The sequence below is a fragment of the Meriones unguiculatus genome, chromosome 12, assembly GCF_030254825.1.
Source record: "Meriones unguiculatus strain TT.TT164.6M chromosome 12, Bangor_MerUng_6.1, whole genome shotgun sequence".
Lineage (NCBI taxonomy): Eukaryota > Metazoa > Chordata > Mammalia > Rodentia > Muridae > Meriones > Meriones unguiculatus.
Genome location: NC_083360.1, coordinates 92,878,086 through 92,895,839, shown reverse-complemented (window position 1 = coordinate 92,895,839; position 17,754 = coordinate 92,878,086). Strand labels below are relative to the sequence as shown.

Sequence of the window (17,754 nt, the reverse complement as noted above, 5' to 3'; positions counted from 1 at the left end):
TAGGCCTATAACATTGTTAATCAATTGTGGTTGAATCCTCAGGACAATTTTACCTTTACACCTAAAAGCTCTAGTGAGAAGAAAAACAAAAGATTAATGAGTCTCTAAATTTACCTAACAGGAAAATGAGGAGGAGGATACTCTCATTTCATACTGCACGTAATTCTCACAAGGCCATCAATCAAACTAAACTCTTTGAGTGTAAATCCTTCTTTTGAAAATCAAATTTAAACTGGACACATGGACACTGCCTTGAGTCGTTTTTATCGCCATGTATGTGAGAATTTGTCTTGACCGATGATTCATATGAGAGGGCCCAGCCCACTGAGAGAAATATCATCCCAAGGGAGGTGGGCCTGAGAAAGCCAGCTGAAAATGAAGCAGTGAGTGAGCCAGTAAGCTATGTTCTTTCTTGGTTCCAGGTTCCTGCCTTCAGTTCGGGCCCTGATCTCCCTCAATAATAGATTGTGACCTGAAATTGCTAAAGAAAATGAGCTAGTTTCTCCACCAAGTTGCACTTTGGTGAAAATGTTTACAACTAGAACAGAAAATCAAACTAGAACAGGGTTAGAAATTTGGCCCAAATAATGTGAGCTCTGATGTATCTCTGTCCTCCTTCTTTATTATTGGGTAGCTCTTTCACCTAAATTGAAACAGCCTCCACTGGAGGAAGAAAGGAGACTCAGAAAGGTAAGAAACAAAGTTCAGGAAGCTGTGAAAGTTTCAAGACACATGAAGGTCCTAAGATTGTATAAACAGCATGTCATTTCTAAAGATGGAGATGACAAAGCCACCTCGGCCAAAGCAGGAAGCTCTGAAGACGCAGCTACATGAGTCACCCACACAGGAGTAGGCTTCTCAGTGACACGGCATCCTTTGAATTACCCACACTCCTATCAATGAACCGCTTATTCATTCTCCTGTAACAAATCTCAATGTAGTCACTGATTCAGCAAGCAAGGGTTGGTGGCTTGTGTCTCCAGTGTCTAAGGGCCTCAAGGATGGAAGAAGGGAGAACATAACATTTTGAAGATTTGGGTTTTTTTTTTTTATTGCTTTCTGCCCCAGAAATAGGCAGCATGTTTCCATTTCTTTCTACTTTCTGTCCCCAGGAGTGAGTTTCGATCCCTTTCATGCAATGCATCTTTTTGTAACTTTCACACTATAGAGCAGAGAAGGTTAGGACTCCCACTCTTACTCCTGCTGGTCAGAGACAAAAACCTAATCTCTGACATAGAAGGAGCTCATAGACCCCTTTATATCAACAGAGAAAGGGAAGGAGAGGAGACTTGAGCAGGGCACCGCCAAGAGCCACTGAATCGGGGAAGTTCAGCAGGCATGTGGGCCTTTTGGAAGGTAATGTGGTATTTTACAAGGTCTTTACCATGATGCATCCCAAAATTGCTTCCAGTCTCTGACAGCCTTCTTTCTGTGCTGTCATATCTCTCAAAAATCTGGCATTCTGTGAAACCTCACTTTTTTGATATTTACCCACTTTTATGGGATCTTTTTATGGGATCACTACTGTTCAGGGGAATTAATTCCTGATTATGGAATTCCTAACTTGATTCAAACAATTTTAGAAGTTAAATAGTGGATAGAAAGTTCATAGCTGCAATAAATATTTTTGTGGACCTCCAGATGCCTAACTAGGAGACAGGCTTGAGGCAGATTTGTGACTTTGGATAAGATTTCACTCTAGAGATGACACCATGAATCCTGGTATGCTCCATAAGTATAGGCAAGTTGGTTTTAACTTCCCATGTACCTAGAATAAAATGGGGCTATCAAGAAATGAGTAAATTAAGTACAAACCTTAATGTAAAAAATACAGACTGTTTCACTGTAATTCTGTATGCTTTGTTTGCTTATGTCATAAATACTGTCATTCTAAATTTACTTGGTATCTTGGAATACAAAACTAGATAAAGAAATGTTTAGCTTAGTACCGAAACATGTAATCACTATTGTAACAGTTCTGTCTGTTTCTGTGATAAATCCCTTTGACTCTGAGATAATTCTTTCTCTGACATCAAGAGCTTTGGCTCAGGGTTTAAGAGGTGAAACCAGGACAATGAAGTTTGTTGGGTCCCTTCACCTCATCCATTTTCTCTCTTGAATGTTGGTGCATATGAATGGTCTATTTTATATCTCTCTCTTAGTTCTTATTCCACTGTAGATTCACAAATAAGTTAACAGACTCAGGCCTTCACCATGACCTCTTCAAATAAGCAGGCATGCTTTAACCTATGGAGATTTCCACAGGAGGCCCCAGATCAAAGGGCCTCATTCACACACTTCTAACAGCCCTGATCCAAAAAGGGGAGGGGTGGGTGGTCAGTTTAAGTTTTCCTGTCAGAGGCAGAAGAGCCTGTACTGAGCAGCAGAGAGGAAAACCTGTCTCCCTCCACTCTACCCAGTCTTTAATCAACATACTGGCCATCTCTTACAGTCTCAAAATTTAAAAGGTTTTCGAATATAGGTACAGAGCACAATAAACAAACGTCAGTCACTGACTTACCCCAAATGAGAGAGAAATGTCGGTCACCAGCCTGACCTCCAAGTTGCTGACACTGCATCAACCTGCCTCAGTTTCCCCTCCCCCCAAGAGCCTTCAAAGCTGGACTTTGATAGACTCCCTAAACCCAAATAAAAACCCCAAACCCTTACAGTTGGTGGTCTTTCCAGTTTTCGGGACCCCTTTGCTACCCAAGAACTCTGTAATACTTGCTAATAAACAATTCCACTTTCCACTGTGCCATTGTTCCTGTCTTTTAATTCTTTATCTGACTGGAGAAGAAGAACCTTCCTGCTAGCCAGTCTCAATAACACAGACAAACACAGACACACACAGACACACGCACATATATACACAGAAACACACATACACACAGAACCATATACACAGGCGCGCGCACACACACACACACACACACATGTTGTAGAGGCCCAGTACACATTTTAGACAGAACACTATATTCCACACATAAGATGATAATGACTGAGGTAGATAAAAACAGATGGACAAATAAGACAAAAGAACAAAGCTTTCAGAGAAGGACTCCTATAATTTCATCAAGGCCACTGATACACAGGATTGTATTTTAGATGTACAAACTGACTTTTACTTCCCCCAACCCACAAATATAGCTTTAATCTTACGTATGAGGTCATGTTTCCTTTCTGATCCAACTCTGGGCTTTCTTTAGTGACAATGACCAAGGTTTACATTAAAATTGTTTAACTTACCACTTTTTATTTGCCACCAGACTTGCATTCCTGCCCCCAGTGAGACAATATCAGAGTCTATCAACTCTGTTTGCTTTCTGGATCCCTCACAGGGCTCTTCCACCACCCTCAGCTTTGCTGCACAGCTATCATCCTAGGACTTCATCTTTCTTCTCCACTGTGGTAACTGAGTTTACTTTCCAGGACCCATCCTCTCCTTTTACCCACTCATTTTGCTGAGCACCCCACCAGCAGCCTTCTGAGAAAGGTTATGTGAAAGGCAGATTTTTAATATATTTCTAAAGTATGGTAATTCTGCTGCACACCTGGATGCTCATTCTCTGGGGAATAAAATATTAGGCTGAATATCAGAGTTCCTCATTGTAAAGGTACTAGTCCTATGTTTTTTGAAATCCAGTGTTGTCATTATAGATCAGTGACAAGTTCCTTTTACATATTTCTTTTCCTCTGTACTATGGAATTCTACAATCATTTCTCTTATCATACATTTCTGATCATATACTAAGTTTCTGGGCATATTTTTTTTACAAAAAAAAATCTCTAGTTATGAGAATTTTTAAATTACTTCTACATCAATTTTCTATTCCCTAGTCCTGGTCTCTTTCTAGATTTCCTATCAGATATGAACATTGTCTCTTTGCTTTCCTAAGTTTTATATCTTCTTTTCCATTCCATTGCTTTTATTTACTTATCAGGATGATTACTTCATAAATTTTCTTTTCTTTTTTGATGATTATTTTATATACATATATAAAAATCTCTTTTCCATTTCGTTTGTCATTCCATCCTGTTCTAAGTTCATATAATGCTGATTCAAATATAAAAGTTCAATATTCTTTTATTAAATTTTTTTATTAATTACAGTTTAGTTACTTTGTACCCCAGCTGTAGCCCCCTCCCTCATCCCCTCCCAATCCTACCCCTTCTCCTTTTTCTCCTCCCATGCTCCTCCACAAGTCCACTGATAAGTGAGGTCCTCCTTCCCTTCCATCTGGCCCTAGTCTATCTAGTCTCATCAGGACTGGCTGATTGTCTTCCTCTGTGGCCTGGTAAGGCTGTTCTTTCATCAGGGGTTGGTGATCAAAGAGCCAGCCACTGAGTTCACATCAGAGACAGTCCCTGTTCCCATTACTAGCGTACCCACTTGGACACTGAGCTGCCCAGGGCTACATCTGAGCAGGGGTTATAGGTTATCTCCATGCATGGTTCTTGTTTGGAGTATCAGTCTCAGGAAAAAAACAAAAAACAAAAAACCTGTGTCCAGATTTTTTGGTTCTGTTGGTCTTCTTGTAGTGCTCCTGTACCCTCCAAGTCTTTCTATCTTTCATAAGATTCCCTCCACTCTGCTCAAAGTTTGGCTATGAGTCTCAGCATCTGCTCTAATACCCTGCATGGTAGAGTCTTTTAGAGGCTCTCTGTTGTAAGCTTCTTTCCTGTTCCCTGTTTTCTCCTTCTTCTGATGTCCATCCCATTTGCCTTTCTGAATGAGGATTGATCATCTTACTCAGGATCCGCCTTCTTACTTAGCTTCTTTAGATGTACAGATTTTAGTATGATTATTCTATATTATATGTCTAATATCCACTTATAAGTGAGTATATACCATGTGTGTCTTTCTGCTTCTGGGATAGTTCACTCAGGATGATCTTTTCTGGTTCCCACCATTTGTCTGCAAATTTCATGATTTCCTTGTTTTTAATTGCCGAGTAATATTCCATTGTGTAAATGTACCATGATTTCTGTATCCATTCCTCAACTGAGAGGCATCTGGGCTGTTTCCAGTTTCTGGCTATTACGGATAAAGCTGCTACGAACATGGTTGGGCAAATGTCCTTGTTTTGTACTTGCACATCTTTTGGATATATGCCTAGGAGTGGTATAGCTGGATCTTGAGGTAGCACTATTCTTAATTTTCTGAGAAAGTGCCAGATTGATTTCCAAAGTACAAGTTTACATTTCCACCAGCAATGGAAGAGGTTTTTTTGTTTTGTTTTGTTTTGTTTTGTTTTTTTCAGCCATTCTGATGGGTATAAGGTGAAATCTCAGGGTTGTTTTGGTTTGCACTTCCCTGATAGCTAAGGATATTGAGTATTTCTTTAAGTGTTTCTCTGGTAGTTGATATTTCTCTATTGAGAATTCTCTGTTTAGCTCTGTACTCCATTTTTTAAATTGGATTACTTGGTTTGTTGACTTCTTGAGTATTATATATATTTTGGATATTAGCCCTCTGTCAGATAGAGGGTGGTGAAGATCCTTTCCCAGTCTGTAGGCTGTTGTTTTGTTCTGATGACAGTGTCCTTTGCTTCACAGAAGCTTTTCAGTTTCATGAGGTCCCATTTGTTGATTGTTGCTCTTCGAGCCTGGGCTCTTCATCTTTATTCAAGAAATTGTTTCCTGTACCAGTGAGTTCAAGGTTCTTCCCCACTTCTTCTATGATGCGCTACAAAGAATGTGTGAGAAAGCTCTGACTGATTTACTAGAGTTTTCCATTCCCAAATTAAATAGATTTTTAAAGATTTTTTTTAGTTATATGTGTGGGAGATACACATACAAGTGGTCATAGAAGCCAGCAGCACTGGATCTCTTAGAGCTGGAAATACAGTGGTTGTGAGCATCCTGACATGAGTACTGGGGACGAAGCTTGGATGACCTAGAAGAGCAGTATTTGCTCACAACCACTGAGCCATTTCTTCAGCACCAAATTCTGTAGTCTTATCTGACTTCTGGGTGTTCAAAGCATGTCAGATTTCAATTATATAGGACAAAACAATCTTTGAGACATTGCAACAGCTACTATACACAAAATTAACAAAATAATATTTGAACCTATAAAAATAATACAAAACTGTCCCTCTAGAATAAACAACTCTTACTATAAATTAAAATGCTGCTCAGGAGGTACACAGTAGTGATTTAATTTAGATGCCCCTAAGCAATGCTATTTTTTTTTTTACCCCTGGTGTTTAAACAAAACTGCTAGGATAATATTCCACGAAAAGCTTTTCTTTAGTGTTTTATGCTCACGTTTTCTTTGAAACTATGAGTTGGAGCAATATTCTCTGTGACTACATTTTAGGACTCATCTTTAAAATTCAGCATTCAAAGATATTTAGTAAACTATAGGGAGAGAAAACTGATCCATTTTAAGACACTTAGAAAAATGATACTAATTTTTTCATAATTTCTAAAACTTTACCAACTTCCATTCACTAAGTCGTCACACCTTTTTTGGATTGTGTGACTAATTAGTGTAAAAGTGAAAACATTTGATCCAGCCTGACAAAAGCACATGGATATAATCTCCCTCTAAAATCTCAGGAATTTCTACAGCATAATGAAAACACATGCTTGGCTGTCTACTTCTCCTCAAAATGAATCAGACACTCAGCCTGACAATGCCACTACTGTGAGGAAACATTCCACAGATAGGATTATCAGTGATCTTGCTGACAGATTTGCACACTCCAGTAAAGTATAAAATAAAAGTAACTAGCAAAGCTCATACATATGGAAAACAAAATAGGGCTATTCATGAGAATGGATTATTTGAGACAATCCAAGGGATGGATTGGTATTAACTCCACTTTGTGCTAGAACCAGCCTAATTAACATACTCTCAACCTAAAAGGGAGCATTTGATTGAAGAGGAGGATGGTACCAGTGGGAAGAGTAAAACAGCATAAATTATATCCAGAAATTTCAAAGGACGTGCTTCAATTATGATGCTCAAGTGATCTTGAGGACCAGCGTAGCTGGAGAAGTGTCACATTGCCTCTGGAGAGCACTCGTAATGATGGACTCGAATCATCAATGTCTATTAGCAAAGGCAATTTATTGCACAGATAATGAAACATAACCTCAGGCCTCACAGGAGCCTCTTGTGAGAGCCTGGGAGAAGCCCTCTGAATATGTTCTTGCTGATTTACATTTTTACACACTCTAAACAACCGTGATCTGTTACCATCACCACAAGATGCCTTCCTTCTGCTTCAGCTTGTCTTCCTATGTACAAACATCCTTGCAGAGTGCTATGACAGTTGCTCATGGATTTGGGGCCCCAACTGAAAAGTGCTTAAGAGTACAGTTATGGAACTTTGAAGTATGCTTACGTGATTTTTAAGGAGGAAAGTTATCCTATAGGTCGGGATAAAGGAAGGCTCCTGGAAATGCTTGTGTTGCCCACTACTTGATGACCCCTCCCCTTGTTGTCACCTTTTCAAGACAAAAAGACTTTGAAATAAATGTGGCTTTCAATGACCATCAACAAGAAGAACTGGTGTGCAGAAAGACAGCCTTGAAATAAAAGCTCAGATCCAGAAACTAGTCAACGTAAAAGACTCCCGAGTCTTACAAAATGATAGTAAAATGAATTTTATTAATAAAGTTTTCCTAATTGTACATCACTTATAAAAATATGCAAAGAATTTTACTAATGAAAGTTGAGGTTTTTTTTTTCAAACTACTGATAATTTTCAAAAGAAAATGAAAATAAAGTTGAATAAATCTTGCTAGAAGGAAGTTCTAAATTACTTTACTGGTTTCTCAGTAGAATGTACTAGAAAAAAAATGTTGATTTTTTTTAAACTACTACACATCATCCCAAATGTCATCAGTTTGTAACATTGCTACACATTTAGCCTGTGACTCTAATTGTGTTCAAGAAACTATTACAGATGTTTCTAAATCCTAAAGGATATATGACCAGTTTAAAATTGATCATAAGTACAGTTCTAAAGGAATTTCAAAATAATTATGCTAAATATCACTCTCTTCTGCAGTCCACCCAGTTTTCTGCTCTAAACAGGTGGTGAGCACTCAGTAAAACCTTAACCCTCGGGGCTGGTATGACACAGCAGCATGGACATGCCCAACTAGCCCAAGTTCAAATGAACTCAGGACTCTACACACTATATTAAATACACCAAATACATTTTGGAAGGAGAATCAGAGTCTACACTAACAAAAATAAAGTTATGATAATTACAAGTGTGTACTGCATGCAACAGGCAAAAAGAACTTAAAAACCCCCCACCGCCAACAGATATTTCAAATCTTTGCTCAGATATGTTATTAAAAACAAAATAAAAAATATCAATACTGATTGTTAGATTGGCCTGGGATGCTGGATTGAAAACCACTCCACTGTCTTGGCTAGAGTTGCTGAGATCCACAGAATTAGCAAGACTGTAGGGTCCAAGGGGTGAGGAGGAGGAGTTGATGGCTATTTTTAGGACTTGTGAGCACAGTTCTATTTTAGAGCAGTGTCTGCTTCTCAGTTAGAAATGTCACAGACCAAGCCCATAAACATATTTCATTGTCCATAATTACATATTACTCTATCGCTATTCGGTATTTAAAAAGTAAAAGATAAGCCTATCATCATGCACGCAAACACAGATGCGTACTCACAAATAGAATCCTCCAATATCTTGTTTTCCTTGGAATGTGTTTTGGACAGAGACTCAAAATTTCTTCTGAGCAAACTTTCTACCACCCTCTACAACGTTTAGAGGGTTTCAGCCTATTGTTTGGGCAGCTGGGATTTATGATGATGCATCCCCCATGCCAGTACCTAATCACGTGGATCTTTTTAATAGAAATAATGTCATTAGGGGCATGGATGTATAGGACAACATTAGTGCCTGAGAGACAAAGAAGAAACAGGTTCCAATCAAAACAAAAAGCTGTCTAAACCAAGTACAACTCTTGGGGAAATTATGCAAAATTTTTCTTTTTCTTTGTCTATAGTTTGTGCATCCCCTTCCAACACCTATTTTCTTCTTTCCCCCTTCCTACTTCTTGCCTAAGATTTGAAAGTGTCAGGTGCATCCATGAGCAACATTTGAGACACTAGAATATTAAGCCACAATGTGGAAGATAAACTAGAGAAAAAAAAAGGCAGAGATGAGACTAAGGATATAACAACTGTGAGTTACTTTACAAAGTCAAGCGTAGAAACAAACCCTTAATGCGTGGCCTTTTGAGAGAGACCCAAAGGACATAAGGGTCTCAATCATGCAGACACCTGAAGGGGAGACTGAGGGAACAGCACATGCAACGGTGCTAAGAAAGAAGAGCTTTTGGTATGACTAAAGAGAAAGAAAGCAATGGCTTAGAGATGGATAAATAAGGTAGAGCAAGAGGCAAAGCTATAGAAAGCAGGGCTCAGATCACAGACTGCCTGTTTTTAACACTGTAAAGAGCCTGTTAGGAGGGCTGTGAACAGACAAAGGCTTGCTGCATGGGAAGCAGACAGGAAAACAAGATTCTAAGCAGGGAGCTAAGCTAGAAGGGAAATACAGTCCAGAAGAGAAACAAGATAGGCTTGAGCCAGATGGTAAGGAAGGCACAGGAAAAATGTGAGTTCTGTATATATTTTGAATGTAGAGTTAGAAAATTTTTTTCTGGTGATTTGAATATGAGACATAATTAATATGTGGCAGAATTGAGAGTGACTCCTAAGGTCCTGTACTTAGAAATTAGAGATGACTTAAAGATCGGATGGATACTATGATACTTCTCAATGTCAACTGAGGAGTCAGTAGTGATAAGGAAAGGCAAAGGAATAGATCCAAGGACTGGAGATCTAGGCAGTCCACTGTGGAAATTGATAACTTGAAATGAAAAGAAATAAGTGAAGAAAACTAGAAAGGGGTCCCACATAAATTCTTCTATTGACACACTATAAAGGGAGAATAATTCAGCTTACCTCCCCAGAGACCACACTGTCTAACTGCATGGACAGTGGCTCAACTGTCCACATAGGAGAACAGACCTCCTATGGACACAGGCATTACTCTAAAAACAAATTTACATGCTTACATATAGGCACACTCACCTTGCCTACTTAGAGGACCAGTACTAGAACTGCAATACACACCTGGGCGGGCACTAGGAGCTTTGGGGTGTGATATTGGATCTCTACGAACAACAAGCACATCAGCTACCTCCACCCACCTCATTAGGCCAGCAGAACAGGGCAGCAGAACAGAAAACTCATCTAAACCTTAGGGTACTGTTCTGTATTTCCCCCCAAAAAAAGCAAAGACCAAAAAGGTAAATTATCTACTTGTCTCCTCACATTCACTGAGGTGTTACAGAAACAGTGCTAACTAGCTCTCCTTAACCATGTGAGAACTGCCAAGCAAAGAACCCTATGGTGTGCCCTTTCTGGAAGCACTGAGGCTTTTGAAATACTAAGGGCACTAGGCTCAGGAGGAGGAATTCTGTTTTGGGGGATTGCATTGTATTTCTACTTGTGCCATGGTGCTCAAGAAAGGTCAAATTCTACACACTGTAATTAAGTAGTTGCACTTGCTTTATGCTGCTAGAAGTAGCTCTACTGTTTTTCTGAACTAAGTATTCATTTTGTCCTTATTGGTCTCTTTGTTAGTCAAGGCTTTAAGTGGTCTTGATAAAAAAAAAAAAAGAATGTTCTTTGACGCATGTCTTATTTTATAAGCAATAGAATTGAAAATTGTAGCTATTCTTTGCCTAAGTAACAAGTATTAGGAGTTGAAAAACTCCATCCTGGTAGACACAAGTAATTAAGTACTTGAATTTTCTATTTGTTAGCTGTTGTGTTGGTTTTATGTGGATATTCTTTTACACCAAGGATGGCTCTATTATGACACATTTAGAAATGGAAGAAACCCGTGTTTGGCCTCAACTTTACTTTGAACATGAATTCTGACCTGCTGTGATCTCTCACCAACACGATTGCCACTTGCAATTGGATACCACAGAGGATTTAATGAAATCCGAACAATGTGTAGATGGTTTATTGATGGTCACCATAGGAAATGACTATCTCCCAGTGAGGTGAAGACAACTCTCAATTACCTATAGGCTCTTGAGTCACACCAGTTTATCCAGTAGTGTCTAAATCCCCAGTCCAGAACCTCTCATGTAGGAAAAACCAAAAACAAAAAACGAAACAAACAAAACACTCTAGAGCCAAGAAAATCTGGGAAAAGGCTAATTTGTGTTAGACAGGAAAAAAGAAGCAATTACTTATAAAACAGAGTGCAATGAGTACTTATGAGCAAATTTCATTATTCTGTATGCAGTCAGCTCCCAGAACATCTGATATATTCATATTCACATCAAAAGAGCATGAATTTTGAAAATAGTATTTTTCTGCATAGCCTATTCTTATTAGCCATACTTCAATGGAGTCTTAAGTAGAAGAATCAGGCTAATATGACAAGTAATTGCACAGCTATAGAAGGCTCCCAACTGACCTACCAAAATCCGTAACAACTAGACTCTTGACAAGTGTGACTTTTATCACCAGATAAAAGTAAACCCATGCCCTCCTAATTTAGAACCACTCCAAGCACTGTCACATGTTGTGTGGTAAATGTTCACTGAATCCTTAGTGGACAAATGGATGAGCAGATGGAATGTGGGCTTCATTAGCTCTTTGTAGTTGTCCATCTGGATGCTGAATACCAAAAGGTATTAAAGAAAAGGAATCAGAGAATGCCTGGGCTGGGCAATTGAGAGCCTTAGTGTGTAGGCAGAGTGCATATGAGAAATGTTGTTAAAACTTGCTTCAAGTCTAACACAATTAGTTGTCCACAAACCACTATGTTTCTGCTCTCCAAGCAATAAGGCTATAGCTAGTTTATACTCATTCAATCTGAAAGCAAGCTATTAAAGGCACAGTGATGCCACACAAATCTTGACTAAATTATTTTCACTAAAGTTTTATTTCAAATGTAACTTCTCACATTATACAGACTAACAAGCATCTTCCTGAAAAGGATAGTGGACAAAGGAAAGCTTCTGGTGCTTGTCTCTTAAACTCTAGCTTTCTCATTTACCCCAAAGCTAACTCTAATTCTAGCTAAAATCCTTCAGAAAAGCAGGCTCCAGAGAGAGAGAGAGAGAGAGAGAGAGAGAGAGAGAGAGAGAGAGAGAAGAGAGAGAGAGAGAGAGAAGAAAATCTATGGAACATAAGTCCCCATGGCAGTTAGAATAGCACTGTGCATCTCCCATCTGTTGCCCTGGCCATTCTTCTCCATCTTTTTGGTATCATACTACACAGACAAAAAGCCATACATTGATTTTCACAAAGGTACTGTCTAATATCTATCTGCCTTCTTGCACTTTGACGTCTAGTTTCCTTCCTTCATATTCTTCTTCTATGTTCCTGCCCTAAATGCTAGTTTGTTTGCAAAACTATATTTTCAATAAATCCATCAATTCAATATGATAACATTTAGTGTGTTTACAATCCCATTTATATGAAACCAGGACTTCCTATGTTTAATAAAGATAATTCAGCTGTCATAATGACCTCCAACATGAGTAATTAAAAATTTGGTGTCTGTTGACAACAAATAAATAAATTTGAGTTCAAATGAACACAGTAAAACTGAGATGAGTGACATCATCACTCTTGTGTTTTAGAGATCCATTTCACAAGAAGGACAAAATGGTACCATTGTTTTCAGCCCACAGAAGCAGGAATTTTGTTAATGGATGGGTCTCTAGTCCTTAGGAAATAGGCATTAAGTGGATCTAGGAAGATAAAAATGTTAGCCAAGCAAGCAAAGTACAGAGTAATCATGGAGTCAAGGAGAAACAGCAAGCAGAAACCTAGGCATTTGCCCACAGCCTGCAAGTGCTGAGAGAACCAACTGAAGGTAGAATGTCATTGACACCTAAGAAAACAGATGAAAAGTACAGGAGAATTAATGATTTCCACATTTACATATCAGTGGTCTGGAAGTTCTCCATGGGCACAATGCCTGTCCCACATGCAGTGTGGCCACATGGAGAAGAGGGTGCAAGAATCACTGTCTTCCTCTTCCCTGCCTCCTTCTCTTCCCTCGTCCACAGGTACACTTCTGTAGCACCATTCCCACCTCCCATCCCAAGATGAGCTTCTGGACTCTGCATTCTGCCATCTACATTCTCCTACTCCCTCCTTGGAGAAGAATTCATTCTTCCAATGCCATGTGGGTGGTATGTGGAGACACTCCCGGGAAGACCTCTGATGAGACCTACTATGGCTATGACAAGTACGCATGCAAATCTGTGACATTCATTGATAAAATCAACCCTTGCTTCTAATATCACTATTTCTGCTGATGGAAAGAAAATCAGCATCTTGCTACCTCTAATCCCTCTCTCTTCCCTTCTTAGTGATGAGGCATTTCCCTTTATGGCTTGGAGAGCAACTCTCCTGGTTCAGATCTTTGTGATTTCTCATTTGTACCATTATAATTGTTTTCTAATTCATATGTCTCCAATATCCCATCCCTCTACCTGAACAGACACTTGATCAAGCTTCTTAAATGTTTTATTACCAACCTCCTCCATTTAAAAGGGTACCATATCCTCAGCCAGGCATTATAAGGGTCCCTTTAATATTCACAGTGTCATGTTCTTCCTAGATGCTTCTCTAGGGGTTTTCTTCCCCATCCCTTGTTTCTACCGCATGGCAATCACCTCTGCTCTTCCTACCTCCTCTCCTTTCACTCTTCATTGTACTCTTACCACTTGCTATCCATCACCACCTTTCACTACTGTTCTGTCATTTGGGCTCACCTCACATTATAAATAACACCTTCTTCATAAATCCTTCCATACTTTAACATACTTTATCACCATTCCCCCCACCCCAGGATAAACTGTAGGACATTCTAAGATCCCTTAAGCCAAAGGCTGAGTCTTTTGTTTGCACCTTGAATATTAAATGGCCTACACTTGATCACATAGTGAGCCAATGTCACTTCAGTTGTTTTATGTTCATGAGAAGGCATGGCACTACCACATAGAATTCAGCTGAGTTTGCTCCCATAAGCAAGTGTTTATTTGTCCCTACCAAACATTTTTGACAAGTTTAATCTGATTGGAATTATTTCTCGTCATTTTCTAAATCTTCAAGCATAAAATGGAGTATAAACTCCATCCAAGCCAGGCACGCTTGTAATCCCAACACCTGTAATCCCAACACTTGGGAAGGAGGAAGCAGGCAGATCTTTGTGAGTTCAAGGACACCCTGGTCTACAAAGTGAGTCCAGGACAGCCAAGCCAAGGCTGCACAGAGAAACCCTGTCTCTAAAAACAAAAACAAACAAACAAAAAACAAAAAAAAAGAACAACAACAAAAAACAAGAGAAAAAAAAAACCTTCATCTATCCAGCAATGCTTTGTACAAGTGATAATTGATTTTGTTCTTAATCTTCTGAGTGTGTATGCTTTTTACAAATTCTGAGCTACAGTAAATTTACCTAAGTAACAGGACAGGCACTGAGCCAGGAAGATTCTGTTTATCTGGCTAAAATCAAATCCAGCCAAATAATATCTAAGTCAACTGTATATCTCCTACACAAGGAATAAAAGGGCCTGCTACTTTGAATTTTATACCAACAGCAAAGACCAAATCCCCCAAAGTATAGCTGACTTAACACTACAAATGAGTAATTCATTCTTCCTTATGCATGAACTATTTTAATTTAGCCAACTACATTATAATTGAGTTTTCTTCAGGCAATTGGCAGCTCGGGTGACTGGCGGGTTCTGAGCTGATAACACTGATCCATAGGCCTCCAAGTATACATGTTGTTCATGTAATAAACGCTGATGAGAAGCAGGATCCTGGCATCTGAAAAACACTCTCATTAATTAACTCTCACCCACCGTCCTGCAAGGTACCCTTGACAGCTTACAAAGATTACGTAGTCATTTTCACCTAGCAGGTTGGACATGAGTTCCCATAAAAATAGCACAACACAAAAATGCACAATTAACTCAATGTAAAGCATTTACTACTGTAGATTAGCTGCTGTACTTTAGGCTGAAATCGAGATATAGTTGAGTTCTGACCTCTTTGAACCAACTAAGAAGCATACCATGCTTGTCAGCATTGTACACAGGCAATCCTTAATGATTCTGAATTCTAAGAAACAAAATTCTCCATTGTTCCTATAAACATGTTCACTGCTGCAGATATTTCTAATTCCTAGTTCTATAGTTTGCATATATATATGCATATGTATGTATGTATGTATGTATGTATGTATGTATTCATACGTGTGCATGATTTTGAGCGTGAGTTCAGTAGTGTTTGAGTGTGGAGGCCAGAAGACAGCTTTACGTTTAATCCCTCAGGAGCCCTTCACTCCATTTATGGGACAGATTCTCTTGCTGACCTGGTTCTCACCAATTAGTTTAGGCCATCTGGCTAGTGAGAGCCCGAGACCCCCCTTCTGCATCTCTCCAGCACTGGGACACAGGACATGGCACCATGCCCAGCATTTTCACATGGGCTCCCGTGACTGAACCTAGACCCTCCTTTGAAATGAGTGCAGCCCTTGATGTTTCTGCATAGCTCTTCCCATCTCTTTAGAAATGAAATGTTCTTCCCGTTGCTGCAGCTAACTGTATATTCTACACACTCTTGAATCCTCTAAGCCACATCTTCACTTTTCTGTGTTCTCTTATCTCCACATTTCCTTATTCTATGCCTATTGTCATATCCAATATTTGTCTCCCCCTAAAATAAGGCCCTGAACAATGACTTTAATGATCTCACAAAATTCCACTATTTTTCCTCCTTCCTAGCTTAACAACCATGTTCTGTCCATTCCCCCTCCCCCATAATGACCACAAAACATGGTGCTGTTCTCCACCATCTTCAACTTTGTCATCATTTGACAGTGCTGGTCACCACTCCTGAACTGTCCTTATCCCAGCTGCCATTAGTCCAGGTACCATTATTTGACTCATCTTCTGTCTCTTTTGATGCCAGTATTTCTCCTGTTGATAGATATGGAAGCGTTTTCCAATGTAAAGGTTTGATCACCTCTTCTCTTTACCTTTCACATCCATATTTATGCCACTCCAAAATGCATTCTACAGCCCCAACTCCTCTGGAAAGATCTACTCCTAGACTTCCAAGAGCCCATTCTTCTTCTAACACTGTGAACAAAACAGAATTAAACCTTCTTTTATTCTTTTCTCCTCCAGAGCCTTTAGCACCAGGTACCAAAACCTACCTCTCCTTTAAAACTCCTTCCTACATGCATTTTATCAACCACTAAAAAATTATGAGACAAAATTTACATACTAACTGATTTGTTACTTCAAAAGAAACACATTTACCACATCTTGCTTTAATTAATTGACATTATAACCACACACAGAAAGCACTATCTAGTACCCAGCCTATAGGAACAGTCATATGATAATCGTGGTCAATCAAATGGGTCATGAAGCAACACGATAACCTACTTCTAAATAGGAACAGAGAAAAATAAAGAAGTGAGAATTCTATGTACTCTCTCACATTGCAGTGATCACAATAATTTGGAAAGCGATGCTTCCATAAGTTAATGTTGACAAAACTCCTATGAAGAACAGAATGCCCACACCAAGTCACATCATTCATTTAGTGAAAGGGGGAAAAAAAGAAAACATTTTGTTATCTACTATAATTTAGGGTGTGTTCTTCCCATATATCCTAATCTTTTTTCCCTTCACTTTTTCAAAATACATTAAATAGAATGCTCTTCCCCACACTTTCTCCATTCAAATGATATTATTCTTTGATCAACTTATCAGTGTGTGTGTGTGTGTGTGTATCCATTTATGGCCCATTGACCAGGCTGATCACATGACTACATCTACCTGAAAAATACTAGACTATGCTATTTTCTGTGAAACCATAACAATATCCATTAAAGGGATGGTTATTGATTTGTACAGTTGCCCACATACATGTATACACAGGTATTTGCATGTTTTCCTCAGGTTAGCAAAATACAAGATTTACAGTTAAGTGACCACCAGCTAATAACTAAATATACTAATCTACAGCTGAAAATCATCAAAGCCAACATCTGCTTAAATTGGCACAAAACCAATCACAACCTGTCCTTCTTTAATAAGACGGTGGCACAAATTTCTATTCTAGAGAGTCAATTAAGTTTCATCATCCCTTCATCTCTCCAAAATGGACTTAGAAGTCACCTTAATATCTTATTTGGCATCTCCATGACTTATCCATCAATAACTCTGTTAACCTTTTCCCATTCAGATCTACCCACTCCCTTATATTGCTACTTTTGATTCTAATCTCATTCTACATAGAAGCCTTTTTTCCACCCTATTCTGTTCTTTTAGCTCATTAAATGTCCTATCCTTCCATGAAATGGCTTGCCTGAAAACTCTCTTTTCAATCCTTGTCTTAATTACTTGTCATATTCATCCTTCATCTCACAACTCTGGCCATCATACAAAATAAAATCTCCATACCGACCTGCCTCATTAAAAACTAAATTCAGCTGTCCTTTAGTAAGAGTTAAAACTCAAGGAGAACATGAGAGGCCCCCTGGGTACTGGTGAGGTTCTGTTTCTTAACATTGTGTTAACCGTATGGGTATTGACTGTGCAGATACATTGAGCTACTTATCTATAACACGTTTGCTTCCTTCCTATATATTTTGTTTTAATAAATACCTTTTTTAAAAATAGCACACAATGATTACA

General features: G+C 38.9%; 1 protein-coding gene across 7 annotated transcripts in view; it reads right to left on the bottom strand.

The window, feature by feature from the left end:
• The window catches only part of Ccdc85a (coiled-coil domain containing 85A), a 201,517-nt gene that overhangs the window by 107,922 nt on the left and 75,841 nt on the right, over nt 1-17,754 (bottom strand). The gene's annotated exons all lie outside the window — the stretch shown is intronic.